At 41.9% G+C, this 13298-nt stretch overlaps 1 long non-coding RNA gene across 2 annotated transcripts; it reads left to right on the top strand.

Moving 5' to 3' along the window:
* Window positions 1-246: 246 nt before the first annotated feature.
* Window positions 247-12758, top strand: LOC125173202 (uncharacterized). Of its 2 annotated transcripts, none has more exons than XR_007154960.1 (4): window positions 247-384; window positions 3835-3926; window positions 10400-10526; window positions 12035-12758. It is a non-coding gene; the product is annotated as an uncharacterized LOC125173202 (long non-coding RNA). The 2 variants fall into 2 exon arrangements; XR_007154965.1 differs by having other exon boundaries at window positions 3835-3955.
* The last annotated feature ends 540 nt before the right edge of the window (window positions 12759-13298 follow it).

Below are 13298 nucleotides of genomic sequence, written 5' to 3'. Positions count from 1 at the left end.
TCGTAACACTTTGGCTTAAGCGGCTGTGTGGGCCTGTTCCCTAGGTGGGCTCAACAGACGCGTGACAATCCGAGAAAGGAGGTGTGAAAATGACGTCATAAGTCTGAATTTCTGCCCCGCGTGAGTCAGCTTGGCGTTTCGGAGTTACTCCTTGGCTACGCCTTCACGGCGCTCCCCTGTTACCCGCGAGCGCGGTGCCCGGGGCGGGCGGTTCCGGCCCCGCGGGCGGCGGCGAGGCGGGTGGGCCGCGCAGGGAGTGCGGCCTGGGCTTGGAAGGCGGGGGAGGAGAACTTTAACCGGCACAGTTCGGCATCCGGAATCGCTAGCGCCCCTCTCTGGGCTTTAGGAGGGTCGGGCCGTGAAGCACCCCGGAGCTTAACCTTCGTGAGTTTCGATAAATTCACTTTGTGGTGTTCGGCGTTGTCTGTTTTGCTGCACAGGTCCCTGCTAGGGCGGCCACCAAACCGCTCCGGCCTGCGTGGAAGCCAGCTAGCTCTACGAGGCGCGGGGTCCGCGTGGACGCGCCCCTTGGGCAGGGACGACACTCCGCGTAATCACGAATATCCTGGAGTTTAGGACTTTGTTTTTAGGAAGATTTCCGCGAAGGTCTGCGTGGCGAGACCCGGGCGTGAGCGCTTCCAACCCGGAGCCAGGGGCTTCGACCGGCTCCCTCCCGCTTCTCGCCCCGCGGCCCGGGAGCGCTGCTCGGACCAAGGCCCGGAGGGCTGTGAGGACTGCGCGGCAGGCCGCGCCCCGCAGTCCCAGCCTCCCGGCGCGGGTCGGGACCCGCTGCAGTTGCTCTTGTGCCCCACGAGTCTTGGCAACAAGGGCGCAATGTCAAGATCGCACTTACAGCCCAGCCCTCGAGCCGGGGCCTGCTCCCGCCTCCCGCTGGGGAGGCGCCGGGCGCTGCGGACTCAGGGTCCCCGCCGAGGGCGCGCTTCCCCGGATTCGCGCCGCACGGTTAGCCTGGGGGTTGGGAGAGAGGGTAGTAAACAAGAGCTTTCCCCGGACGGGAAGCCCCCCCTGCGCGCCGAACCAGGCCGGGTAAACAGGGCACGCAAACGCTCTAGGGAACAGGCAGCCCAGGCACTTTGCTGGCAGCCGCCTACGCCGGCCAAATGGAGTGAGTTCCCGGTTTAAACCAGATCTCAAGCTTGGCTGTTTAGCTGATGGACGCAGCTTCCACTTTTAAGAAGCAAATCAAAATTCGGGTGGAAAAGGCTAAAGGAGTCTCCCTCTTTCTCCAAAGAGGGGGCTGTACACCCCCCAGCCTTCACACTGCCTGCACTATCAATGAAACGTTTATTTTGTGGAATATGTTAGAATAAATCACAACAAAAGCTGTAATTGAAAAAAAAAAATCGAGATATTTTTGTCACTGTTCATATACACATTATGTGCTTGCGGGCTGTATCAGTCTGTGAACAGATAGATATATAGATATAGATATAGATATAGATATGGATATAGATATAGATATAGATATATTTGCTGGAGTGTATACTGTGGACTTAAGTTTGCATTCTAAAACTCAGCGAAAATAGTCATAGATCCCATCATATATGCCCTGTTTGAGCATGCTGGCCTTCCCAAAGGCCCATTAAAATGCTATTTTCTTTTATTTAGAACCTCCAAAACAGGAGCAAAGTGTTCTTTTAGAATGAATCTACTCTACAGGAAAAAAAAAAAAAAAATGACGTGTGTAAATTGTATTTACAATGGAGTGTTTACAATTCACTTCTTTCTCTAATGTGACCTGACTTTGGGGCATGGAGGTCTCTCTTTGTGCAGGGGCCTTTAGGCAGAGTCGTTCTTGGCTCTTAGAGTAGTACCTGATACTGTAAAATGCTAAATCTGGACAGATTTACACAAAACAGAAGCTGTAATCTCACCCTTAAAATTCCAGCTGAACAGCTTTAGGGATTTTTCTATGTTCCAGACCCCATGAATGTTTTTCCAGGTTGAGTGGTTGGGCCTTAGACTATGACGGTTCAACCAAAAATCGTGACGTTGGACACAGAAACGAGATGTGTCATCAGGTTGTTGGTGTTTTGTTTTGGTTTGGTTTTTATAGTATCCACATTGTGGAACAAAGGTATTTTATTTTGAAAGATACAGCTACTATCACTTTGATGAAACAGTGCATAGATACATGATGGAAACTCAGAAATGAATTTTACATGTAAGAAAGGTGTGTTGTTTTATGTCTGGTCCTTGACTTGAAATTGTCTTTATGGGGTTTTCTTTTCCCTAAACAATATTTTTATGAAGACAAGAAATACAGAAGGTATTCAAGACCATTTTTCCAGACAGCATCTGAATGAAACTTATTTCTTCCCGTTGAGATAGGCATGGATTTTCCTCTAACTTGAAAATACATGACTACTATTTACTGTGGTAGAAAAACCACTCAGAAAACTGCTTTCCTCTACTGCTAGTGAAAAGTATGTTGCATTCCCCGCCGCCCCCCCCTCATCCCCAATGAAACCCAGAATTCTTTAACTGTATTGCCAGGTATATCACCATTAATACATAGCCTGTAAGTGCCTTTTGGGGATATGGGAAACTCCTCGGGTAGGTCCTGGCTGCACAGAGTTATTCTTTAAGCAGCACAAATATGCTTCAGGACACAAAGTGTGAGAAAAGACTCAAGTCAGATACGTATGTACATTATCAGAGTTAGGGCAGAGAATAGACTAAAAATAATGCTCCCTGTTGCTAAATCCATTCATAGCCGGTAAGATAATTAAGGACCTTCCGTTCTATGTAAACGGAGTCACATTTATGTATAAAACTTGGTGCAACAATGGCACGTACCTCCAAAGCACCCAAGAAGCCTGAAATAGTTACGTCACGCCCTGTATCTCCCTTCTCCTACGGGTCTTGCTTATGGAGAATAGTGGAAAGTACAATGTACTGAGTTAAACAAATATTTAATTTGCTCCACATCCAAAGCAAATCAGGTTTCAGGCCAACATATGGGCTCCAGCTTAGAGCTGGAGACATAGCCTCAGGTTGGGTCTGGGGGTGAGTGATGTCTATGGTCATTGTCAGAGGTTCTGGCTGGTCTGAAAAGACTCTGGGTCACCACCTTCCCGAGGAGTGTGGAGAGACTGCGTTCTGCTTCATTCTAGAACCCATCACAGGTTAGAGCTCTCTGAGGTTGGCCCAAAATGGTTGATCTAGATTTAGAATTTAACTTTTTATTTGTCTGGCTGAGTTCCTTTAGGGCAGGCATGGTAATTTACTGATTTGGGGTTCCCCACGTTTAGCACCGTGCCTGGAACACGGTAATCCCTTGATACAGATCTGATCAATCACTTACATTGTAAATGAAGAAGATCCCCTAAGTTAGGGTCTTTGGGTCTTTAGGTGACTGCAGAGCATCTAGAGATGTACCGTGCTAAAGTAGCCACTAGCCATATGTGCCCAGTGGTGTTTGGAATTTGGCTAGACCGATTGGTTGGAACTGTAAGTATGAAATACATACCGGATCCTGAAGACTTAGTGTGAAGAAAAGAATGTAAGATATCTCATTAATAATTTTTATGTTCATTATATAATAATACCATAAATAATAACCCAATATATTGGGATAATTAAATCAGATTTGTGGTAGGCTACTTTTAAGATGACCCCCAATAACCCATAAGTGTAATTCCTTCCCCTAGAATGTAGGCTGGACTTAATGGGTCAATTCTAACAGAAAAAAAGGCAAGAGTGATAGAATGTAACTTCCAGGATTCGGTTACAAATCTACAAAATGCAGCTTTTATCTTGGGTGCTCCTTCCTCCCTACGTTAGCTTGTGCCCTCTCTACTTCTATCTCAGAGCACAGTCACCAGTAAAGAGGAGACTCTCATGCGGAAGATGCCAAATGAAGACAAGAGTCCCTGGAGGATGAGAAGTCACGTGGAGGAGAGGTGAGGCACATCACCCAACAACCAGCCATGTGAGTGATACTTCTTGGAAGCAGACCCTCCTGCCCCAGTCAATGTAGCCCAGCTGATAGCCTGACTACAAACTGAGGAGGAACCCTGAGCCAGAACTCTCCAGCTAAATCACTCATGCAGAGCAACTGTAAAATAATAAATGTTTGTTTCAAGCTAGGTTTGGGGGGGTAATTTGTTACACAGCAATAAATAACCAATGCACAATTATGAAAATTAATTTCCCTTTTTAATTTTTACAATGTGGCTACTAGAGAATTTTAAATGGCACGTGTGGCTCACATTGCATTTCTGTTGGACAACACTGGTCTCTGTGACTCACATGGGACACAGGTGCTCCAGATTTGATTTAGGATTCTAGGGAGCTGGACTCTATGATATAGAAAACCATGAAATAATTAGGTGTAAATCCGTTTTTTGTTTTGTTTTTTGAGAGAGAGAGAGAGAGTTGGTGGTGGGGGTTGGGACGGGGCAAAGGGAGAGAGAGAGAGAGAGAGAGGGAGAGAGAATCTTAAGCAGGCTCCTCCCTGAGTGTGGAGCTTGGTCTCACGACCCTGAGATCATGACCTGAGCCAAAATCAAGGGTCAGACACTTAACCGATTTAGGTATAAATCTTACAAAATATGTTAAAATCTATAATCCGTTGGCTACACCAATTTGTGATCTTTCCTTATTAAACAACTATGGATTGAGAGTTAAGAGTTAATCTATGCTTGATTTAGCCCCTACATAGTTAGAAGCTGTACCCAGAGAGACAGCTTTAATGTCCCTTCCAGCTCTAACATTCTAGGATTCAACAACTGCTCATTTCAGCATTCTCTTGCTACAAGGAGCAATGGTGATGCTGGTGATAGGAGGTTCAGTGTTTCTTATGGTATTGAACCAACATTAACAGCTCCACTTTTCCAAAATAGGAAAGAATGTGGCCAGTGGATCAAGGTGAGGAGTAGACAGTCTGAGGCAAAGGAGCACTCGCCAGCACCCCTCTGGTTGCTCCCACAGGCCTCTGCACCCCTCCACAGCCTTTCCTGGAATACTTGAACCTCTGTTCTTCGCCACTCCTGACTTCTGTAACACCAGAAAAATTGTGTTTTCATTTAGGAGTTTTGTAGCTGAACTGAGAGTTGGGAAGAAATGAACTTAGCTTTCTATTTATTTGTATTTGCAGAACCACAGAGAACCAAGGTGATAATTAGAAAAACATTTTAGAAAACCCTATTTTCTACTGGATTTTATTTTCCCAGTACAGTGACAAGTTCTCCTAAGTTTTCAATGGCTAAACATATCAGTTTCCATCTTTTGACCAGAAGGCCACTCATTTGAGTCTCTTTTTGCTCTGGCTATTTATAGATAATCACGGAATAAGAGCATGTTACAAAATGAACATCATCTTCTGTGCTTCTCTTCTACATTCAACTAAGAAAGGCTTTTCATAGGTCTTCTTTGCATTTTATTTTGACACTGTGATTGCAGATGTAATTAATACATAGCACTTCAAAGGGAGATGATTTTCTACAGCAACATTTTGACCGAAAGTAGATAGTCTTTTAAAAGGCTATCATTGATAGTTTACATCACTTAAAAGTGACCTTTGATGCGGGCACCTCGGTGGCATAGCTGGTTAAACGACCAACTCTTGATCTTGACCCAGGGCATGATCTCATAGTTTGTGAGTTTGAGCCCCACATCAGGCTTGTTCTGGTGGCGTGGGGCCTGCTTGGGATTCTGTCTCTCTACTGTTTATGCTCTCTCTCTCAAAATAAATAAGCTTAAAAAAAAAAAAAGCGACCCTTGATGAATGTTGCTGAAAATATTCCAGGTTTGGATTTATTGGGTGATTAAGTGACGGGCAGGGACTACTACACAGGCCATCATTCCATAAATATCCGTGATAGTGGCTGCTCTGAAGTTTTGTATAATAAAGTCAAACAGGCTGCTAGTATATAAATTAGCAATACTTTGGCAGATGGCATTTATTGTTTTGTTATATTTATTTCTAGCGGGTCTTTAATTTCCAAATTTTTGTAACTATTGTGGTGGATTTTAGATTTTCCTTTAGAGGTCAGTTTTGATCCTATGAAGGACAAATTGTACTCAGACAATTACAAATCAGGGCTCTATCTTAAGTGACAATTTCAATTCTAGATTATGATTTTCAGTTTTCTAAATCTACATAACTTTTTCCTAAAATTACTACTAGTGTTTGTCTAAGTATACAAAATAAGAAAATCAGCCATTTCAGATGACACCAAAGCTTTACCAAGTTTTCAAAATAATGGGATTAAAATCGTGTGTGTGCTATTCTGTTTTCCATAGACGCTAACTCAGACATTGTTTCACAGAACTAAGCAAGTTGGCTTTCCAAACATACTGAACAGATGCTTTTGATAACTTTCTGAAATCAGTAATGAACATCACAGCGTGTTAGACTATGCTTATTTAAGTGAAGGTCTTAGAAGTGATGGTTCTTAGTTTTGGGTTTTTATTCTCATTTATTCTCATTTTAAAGCCAATCTTCTGTGCTTTGGCATTTCATATTAAGCAACATTCACCCAAATCTTGGAGAGCTTTTTCTCCCCCCACATTTGCAGGCACGGTGTAAAAAAAAAAAAAAAATTAACATCAGATTTGCCATTGTTTTATTTATTTATTTTATTATTTTTTAATTGTATTTTTTTATTTTTTTAAATTTACATCCAAATTAGTTAGCATATAGCGCAACAATGGTTTCAGGAGTAGATTCCTTAGTGCCCCTTACCCATTTAGCCCATCTCCCCTCCCACAACCCCTCCCGTAACCCCCAGTTTGTTCTCCATATTTATGGGTCTCTTCTGTTTTGTCCGCTTCCCTGTTTTTTTATTATTTTTGTGTTCCTTCCCTTATGTTCATCTGTTTTGTCTCTTAACGTCCTCATATGAGTGAAGTCATATGATTTTTGTCTCTCTGACTAATTTCACTTAGCATCATACCCTCCAGTTCCATCCATGTAGTTGCAAATGCCAAGATTTCATTCTTTTTGATTGCTGAGTAATACTCCATTGTATATATATACCACCTCTTCTTTATCCATGCATCCATCGATGGACATTTGGGCTCTTTCCATACTTAGACTATTGTTGCTAGTGCTGCTATAAACATGGGGGTGCATGTGTCCCTTCGAAACAGCACACCTGTATCCCGTGGATAAATGCCTAGTAGTGCAATTGCTGGGTTGTAGGGTAGTTCTATTTTTAGTGTTTTGAGGAACCTCCATACTGCTTTCCAGAGTGGCTGCACCAGCTTGCATTCCCCCTGCAAATTTTTTTTTTTTTTTTTTTTTTTTAAGTAAAGAAAGCCATTATGTTACCAGTGAGATTCTATTACTTTCTTCAGGGAATGATGATTTATATTATAAAGGGTTAGAACCTGGAATTTTATATCTTTGGCTCTTGGAAACCAATCAAACCATTCTCAGGCCTTTGCCTCCTCTTTAATCCTCCTCCTTCTCCCCCCCTTCTCATCCACCTCCTAGACCATCTCCCATCCTTCCCCAGCCACGCACGATCTCATTATTCTTCATGCTCTGTAGCTCTCCCTCCAAGGCAGACCCTCTACCTTTGGTGCTTCTGCAACATCAGCGGACCTGTTCCGGTTGCTGAGCTTTAGACTAATCCAGCCTCTGGTGAATAATCCTGTGCCTTTCTCCTTGCCCCCTCCTCCCTCTCCCGCCCATGCCATGCTCAGCTGCTTGATAGGATGCTCTCTCTTCCTCTCTTCTTTGCTGATGCCAAAGAGGACTCACAAGGGGCTGGCCAGAGAGACCCAGCTTCGGCCAAGGAAAGCGCTTACAGCGCAAGGAGAGGAAGAGGAAGCTCTTCTTAGGACTTATATTAATGTTAGAAAGAAGGAAAAGAGTTGACACGCAGTTTTCAATGTGTGCAGGATGCTTCCAGTTGTCTTTCCTAAGCCCTGCCTGCTACTGCCCCACTGTCCCCAAGGCACTCCCACGTAATTTGCTGTTACCAGCCATGCAAATATTTTTCGAATTCCTAATTCAAACTCAGCTTCACAAACAGGTGCCTTTTAGTCCAATCAGGATAAAATACACATGTGGCTATTATTCTCTTGCTTTGAAAAGGTGACAAAGGGCATAAGGGGCTATCAGGCCAGGCTGTCACTGGGTAATTTGCCACGAGCCTCTGTGTGGATCCAGACCCTCCCTTTGTTTGGGATCCAGCACGTGATTCCTGCAGATGACTGACAAGGGCAGACTTGTAACAACGTTATTTCAGGAGGATAATAACCAGCCCTCATAAATTCCTTTTTTAATAGTTAATTGCAGGTTGTAGGCTATTAACAATGACTTTATTTTACATCACAAAAGAAAATAGTTTCTTGTTACTGCTAGTCTCTAAAACCACTTTGAGACATTATAGTACCCTCGGAGAAAACCTAGCCTTTCATGAAATGAATCAGAAATAGTTGAGTTAAGAAAACCACTGTGAAATAGGAAAAGAGAAGAAGGGAGGAGAAAAAGAAATATCTGTTTGAGATACAGAAGAGATGTTCTGGGAGGAGCTGCTTCCATGCAAATAAAATTTTAACCCAACTTTCTTTTTTTTTTTTTTAATTCTTTTTTTTAAATTTTCTATTAACCCAACTTTCATGGCCACCCTTCTAAGTCTTACTGCCCTGGGTGATAAGTGAAATTAAGCACAGAAATATCTAACAGCTTTAAGCCTTAACTATGTAGAGAAAATGAAAACGAGTCAGGAAGGAGCTCATTCTGAGCTTTGTATAAGGAGCCCTCGGTTTCATTTCATTTCTTGTTCTGTTGGGGGTACATCACTTCGTTACTGATTCCTGGCAGTGAAAGAGAGACATTACAGTTTTCATTAAAACTCTCATGCTCTCTTTAGGATTTTTACATCTTGACTTCAAGTTATGCTGCAAGACATTTTCACCATTGTGAGCTCTCTTAAGTTTCAGACCATGCAGCAATACCTATGCTGTAAATGGCCATCAAGAAATAGAAAATAATCTTATAGACATTTAATTAGAGGAGACAGTTTATAGGAGCATGTATGTCTATTTCTCTTTTCCTTTAAAAATACGTTGGCTTTAATAGGAAAAATGCATAAGCCCAGAAATATCTTTTTGAAAGCAATTCTCATAAAACACACATAGAGTTAAAACCATGCAAGTCAGGTACATATGTGACTAATCATATTTTTGATATATCTCTCTGCCTAATCATTAACTTTAAATGCCATATAAGAATTTGTAATCCACAGTAAATTATTTCATAGAAATAATTTAAGAGGGCTGCTAATGTGAAACATTCTAGTTTCCACCAGCAGTTTGCTGCCAAACGTTGTAGAAAAAAAAAAAAGAATCCCAGATATAACTTGACATAAATTACAGTGAATATAAATCTCTGATGATCAAGTGGTGGTTAGAGATTATTGCATTTAGAAGATAGGGAAAAAACATATTAAACACCATGAAATCTTTCCAGGGTCCATTTTGCTTATTAGGAAACTGGATCTTTAAAAATCCCCTCAAAGCCTTTTAACTTTTTTGTTTAATGCCCTAGACTCCATGTTGTACATTTCAAAATATATTGTAACAGTTGAGTTTATTGAGCATAGAAAATAGAGGGGAAATTATATTTTAATTACCAGGGAGACTGCCTAAGCTCTATTTTTAAAATGTGAGTTAGAAAATTCAGCTTTCAAAGTAAAACCTTTAACTTTTTTCAAATGTTCTTCTCATAGTATCCATTTTGCAGAAAAAAAAAAATCAGAATAACTGAAAGTGATAATTATCCAAATAGTGGTTATGAGAGGTTTCCCCCCGCCTTTCAGATTCCTAGGTTTTTTGCAAAGCTGGAAACATTTGAGTGGAAATAATGTTCAGATTATAAAAAGCAGCAGCACATGAGTGAAATCAGGCAGAATTGGCCTGACAGGGGGTCAGAAACCAGAAAGAGTGACATGTAGCCACTCAAATGGCAACATTAGTCAGGTAGAAATCCATAATTAGCTGGAGTTTTTTTGAGTTTAAAGGATTACTATAAAGTACAGAAGGAAAAGAGTAAGTCTGGTTTTGAGAAAATTAATTCCCTTTCCAAATCTTCATCCTTTCCTTCAAGCTGTGACTCCAAAGAAAGACAATTACGTCAAAGAAGGTTAGAGGCCTAATTCTGAACACTGCCTTTTAAGCACATTCTAGAAACCTATTAGACATCATGTAAACTGTAGACCGTGGCGTTTCTACGACCCCAATACTAAACATCTGTACACCAGCTTCTTGGGAGCAGAAATGGAGACATATGCATTTAACATATTCCAACAATATAGTCACAAGGGAAAATCTACCTTTCACCATATATGGCCATTGTGCAACTCTATCCAAGAACTCAATGCAGATATTTATGTAATATCTCTACTCCTTCTCCCTGCAGGTTGGCAGAGATTTAAGGAAATTCTTTGGGGAGGCCCCTGCAAAGTCCGTCTTCTAAAATATGAATGGTGTTGATGGAAAAAGCTGAAAAGCTTTTTTTGAGCATGAATCGGACTACCATCATGTGGGTATGTCAGAGAGTTTTTTATCAATCTTTCTAAAAATACCTATGGATATAAAATGTGTAGTTATTACGCATACATAAAAACCTTTGGTTTGTGCTGGAGTTGTTTGTTTTCGGTAACCTGTGATCTTGACCCGTTCCTTTGGGGAGTAGCTCAGTATGCACTCAGATTCTAGTAATGGAAAAGAAGAGCCATGGGATAAAGTGAATAGTGGGTGGGTGATATTTTATAAGTCAGTTTAAGTGATTTTGGGAAATTGTCCAACGTGGCTAGATTAACACCTTGCTGATTATTAAGGGGGAGAAATACAACAAAAGGACAGAAATACAACAAAAGTAATAGTATTCCAAAGGAGACAGGAGTATTCCAAATGGTCTCTTTTTTAATAGAGACTACTATTAAAAAAGAGACCATTTTTTCATGAGTATAATATGCACAATTAAATCAATATAAAATTATCATGCTTGAGTGCAATGTAGTTAATGAACATATAGCAGGCATGATAATGCAGTCGCATAAGAAACTGTGATGTTTTATTATAGAACTTTAATGGTATAGAACCTTAATGGAAGGGTGTGTCAGAAGGCTGGATTCTAATTCTACTCTGCTCTTCCTACCTTTCTGACCATGGCTAAATTCCTCGTCAGAAAGAAATGGAGGTGATAATATCCATCCTACCTCGCAGTTATTATGAAGATCAAATAAGAGAACAAATACAAAATTGCCTTGAAAACTGTCAAACGCTACAGAAGCACGAGATACTATGATTACCATGTTCTCAGCCATCTGCCATAATAGGATGCCATTTTCATGTCAGTGCTAATGTAGGACTCCCACTGGGAAAAGAGAAATCAAAAGAACGCTATTGCCTACACTCACAGTCTCTGGAAGGAGCCTTCCGAGCTTGGAGGAAGGGCCATGCTCCCTCTGTAAGCATCACCCACTGCTCTGGACAGACACTGTGTGTCCAAGGTGTTCTCCAGAAGGAGGGGTGGCACGCCCATGCTTACAGAGAGGGCATGGCTCTACAAATCGTCCTCCACCTGCCGGTCTCTCATATATGTTAATAATCAAAATCTTCTCAACTTCTCAAACTGCCCGGATCGGAATGTACTTTCGGATGATAGAGAAGTTTCAAATCGCCAATGCTGCCTGGCCTATTCTCTCTGAATACAACGGTAGTGTATTTACTGCGTTTCTACTCTGCTCACCCTCCCTGCAAAATATATTATATTTAAAATGTTTTCAGTGACTTGTTACCCAGTAGTGACGTTAACCACGGGGTGCAGGGAGCAGGAGCAGGGAAAGGCCTTAAAAATGTTAATTATCTGGAGCATAGAGCTTAACATTCTAGACTCCAAGATGGTATTTAAGCCTATTTAGATTTTCTCCAAATTCTTTAAGGCTAATGCAACTTCTCAATGTATCTAGTAATCTCTAATTACTTGTGGAAATGGTAGATGTGAGAAGACCAGATTAAATCCATGGATAATCCCCAAATCTCATTTTAGCCAACAGTGTGGCTCTTTTCCCACCAAACCCAGTACCAGAAGGACCATTAAGAAGAGCTGAGTGGACTTTCAAGCTCCCTGCCCATCCCTCTGATGGAGATGTTAATGAATCAACCAAACTGCCAGAAAAGAAGACTGCAGGAAGGAAAGTGAAAACTCAGGAGCCTGGGCCACTGCCAAGCTAGAAACGCAGACGCTGAGGAAATGGAAGGTACTGGAGGACTAACGTAAAGGAGCAACCCACAGACCCACGCCTTGGGAGCACTGCGCTATAGTTTCCAGAAGGTGGAGGGCCGTCTTATTTGGCAGTGCTGCCCCACCCAGATCACGTTCTGTCCCCAGTGTGACCAGCTGGGTGTTCACCTGAGCTGAGCAAGAGTGAGCTGGAACCAGGAGCCTGGCTTTCTGGCTCACAGTACCGAGGAGCAGGCAATGGACTCGTCCAAGCACTCTCTCCTTACTTGAGCACGGTTTGCTAACAGGATGAGGAAAGGGAGAGGAAGACAAAGACTTTGTTTTTTAGGACAACTTTGTAAATCCCACTGTAAATCTTATTGGTTTCCTCCTCATGCTGCTTTCTATTTGATCTTTATCTATTTTGTTTGTTTATTAACATCATAACAGCAAGGTCTCACAATCCTTTTGAACCCCGGTGCAGTTTTAATGAACATAAAAACTGTCCATGGTCTCTAAAGGTTATTTGAAATTCCAAAATAAATAGCACCGGTGAAACAAATGTGCAAGTCATTTTAGAATAAAGTTTCCGAACAGATGAAATATTTTACACAGCAATTTAATGTCCATCGGGTTAAAAAGAAAAAAAACACCACAAAAATGCAGTTTGGTTTTTTGATAGCCCCGTTCCCTGACCCCACCGCCACCTTTTTTCCTGGGCCATTTCTGTGTATGTTGGGCTCTCTAGTCTAGAACTTTTGGGGAGTTTTGGTCCAGATGGGTCAGGAGTTAAATGTGGAAGCAGAAAGTAGAGAAATGGGGCCGATGTGATGAGGGGAAGAGAACCTGTTTACTGTAACGTCTTGGGGTGGAATGATCGAAGTATACGGAAGTCTGTACTAGGAGATAAAATAGTTGGAATGGCCTCGGTTGGAGAAAACAGAAAAAAGAACGGTGTCCAGCCAATTAGATGTAAAAAAGTGGCTCCCGGATTTAAAGTATCTGAACCACAGAGATCAGGATTAGCATAACTGATTTATGCCTGTGTCCCTGAGGCTCATAACACGTCCAGGCCTCGGTATCTGCAAAA

This window comes from Prionailurus viverrinus, chromosome A1 (genome assembly GCF_022837055.1).
Source record: "Prionailurus viverrinus isolate Anna chromosome A1, UM_Priviv_1.0, whole genome shotgun sequence".
NCBI classification, from domain to species: Eukaryota; Metazoa; Chordata; class Mammalia; order Carnivora; family Felidae; genus Prionailurus; species Prionailurus viverrinus.
Note: the sequence above shows the minus strand (reverse complement) of the source record. Positions and strands in the feature narration are given on the sequence as shown.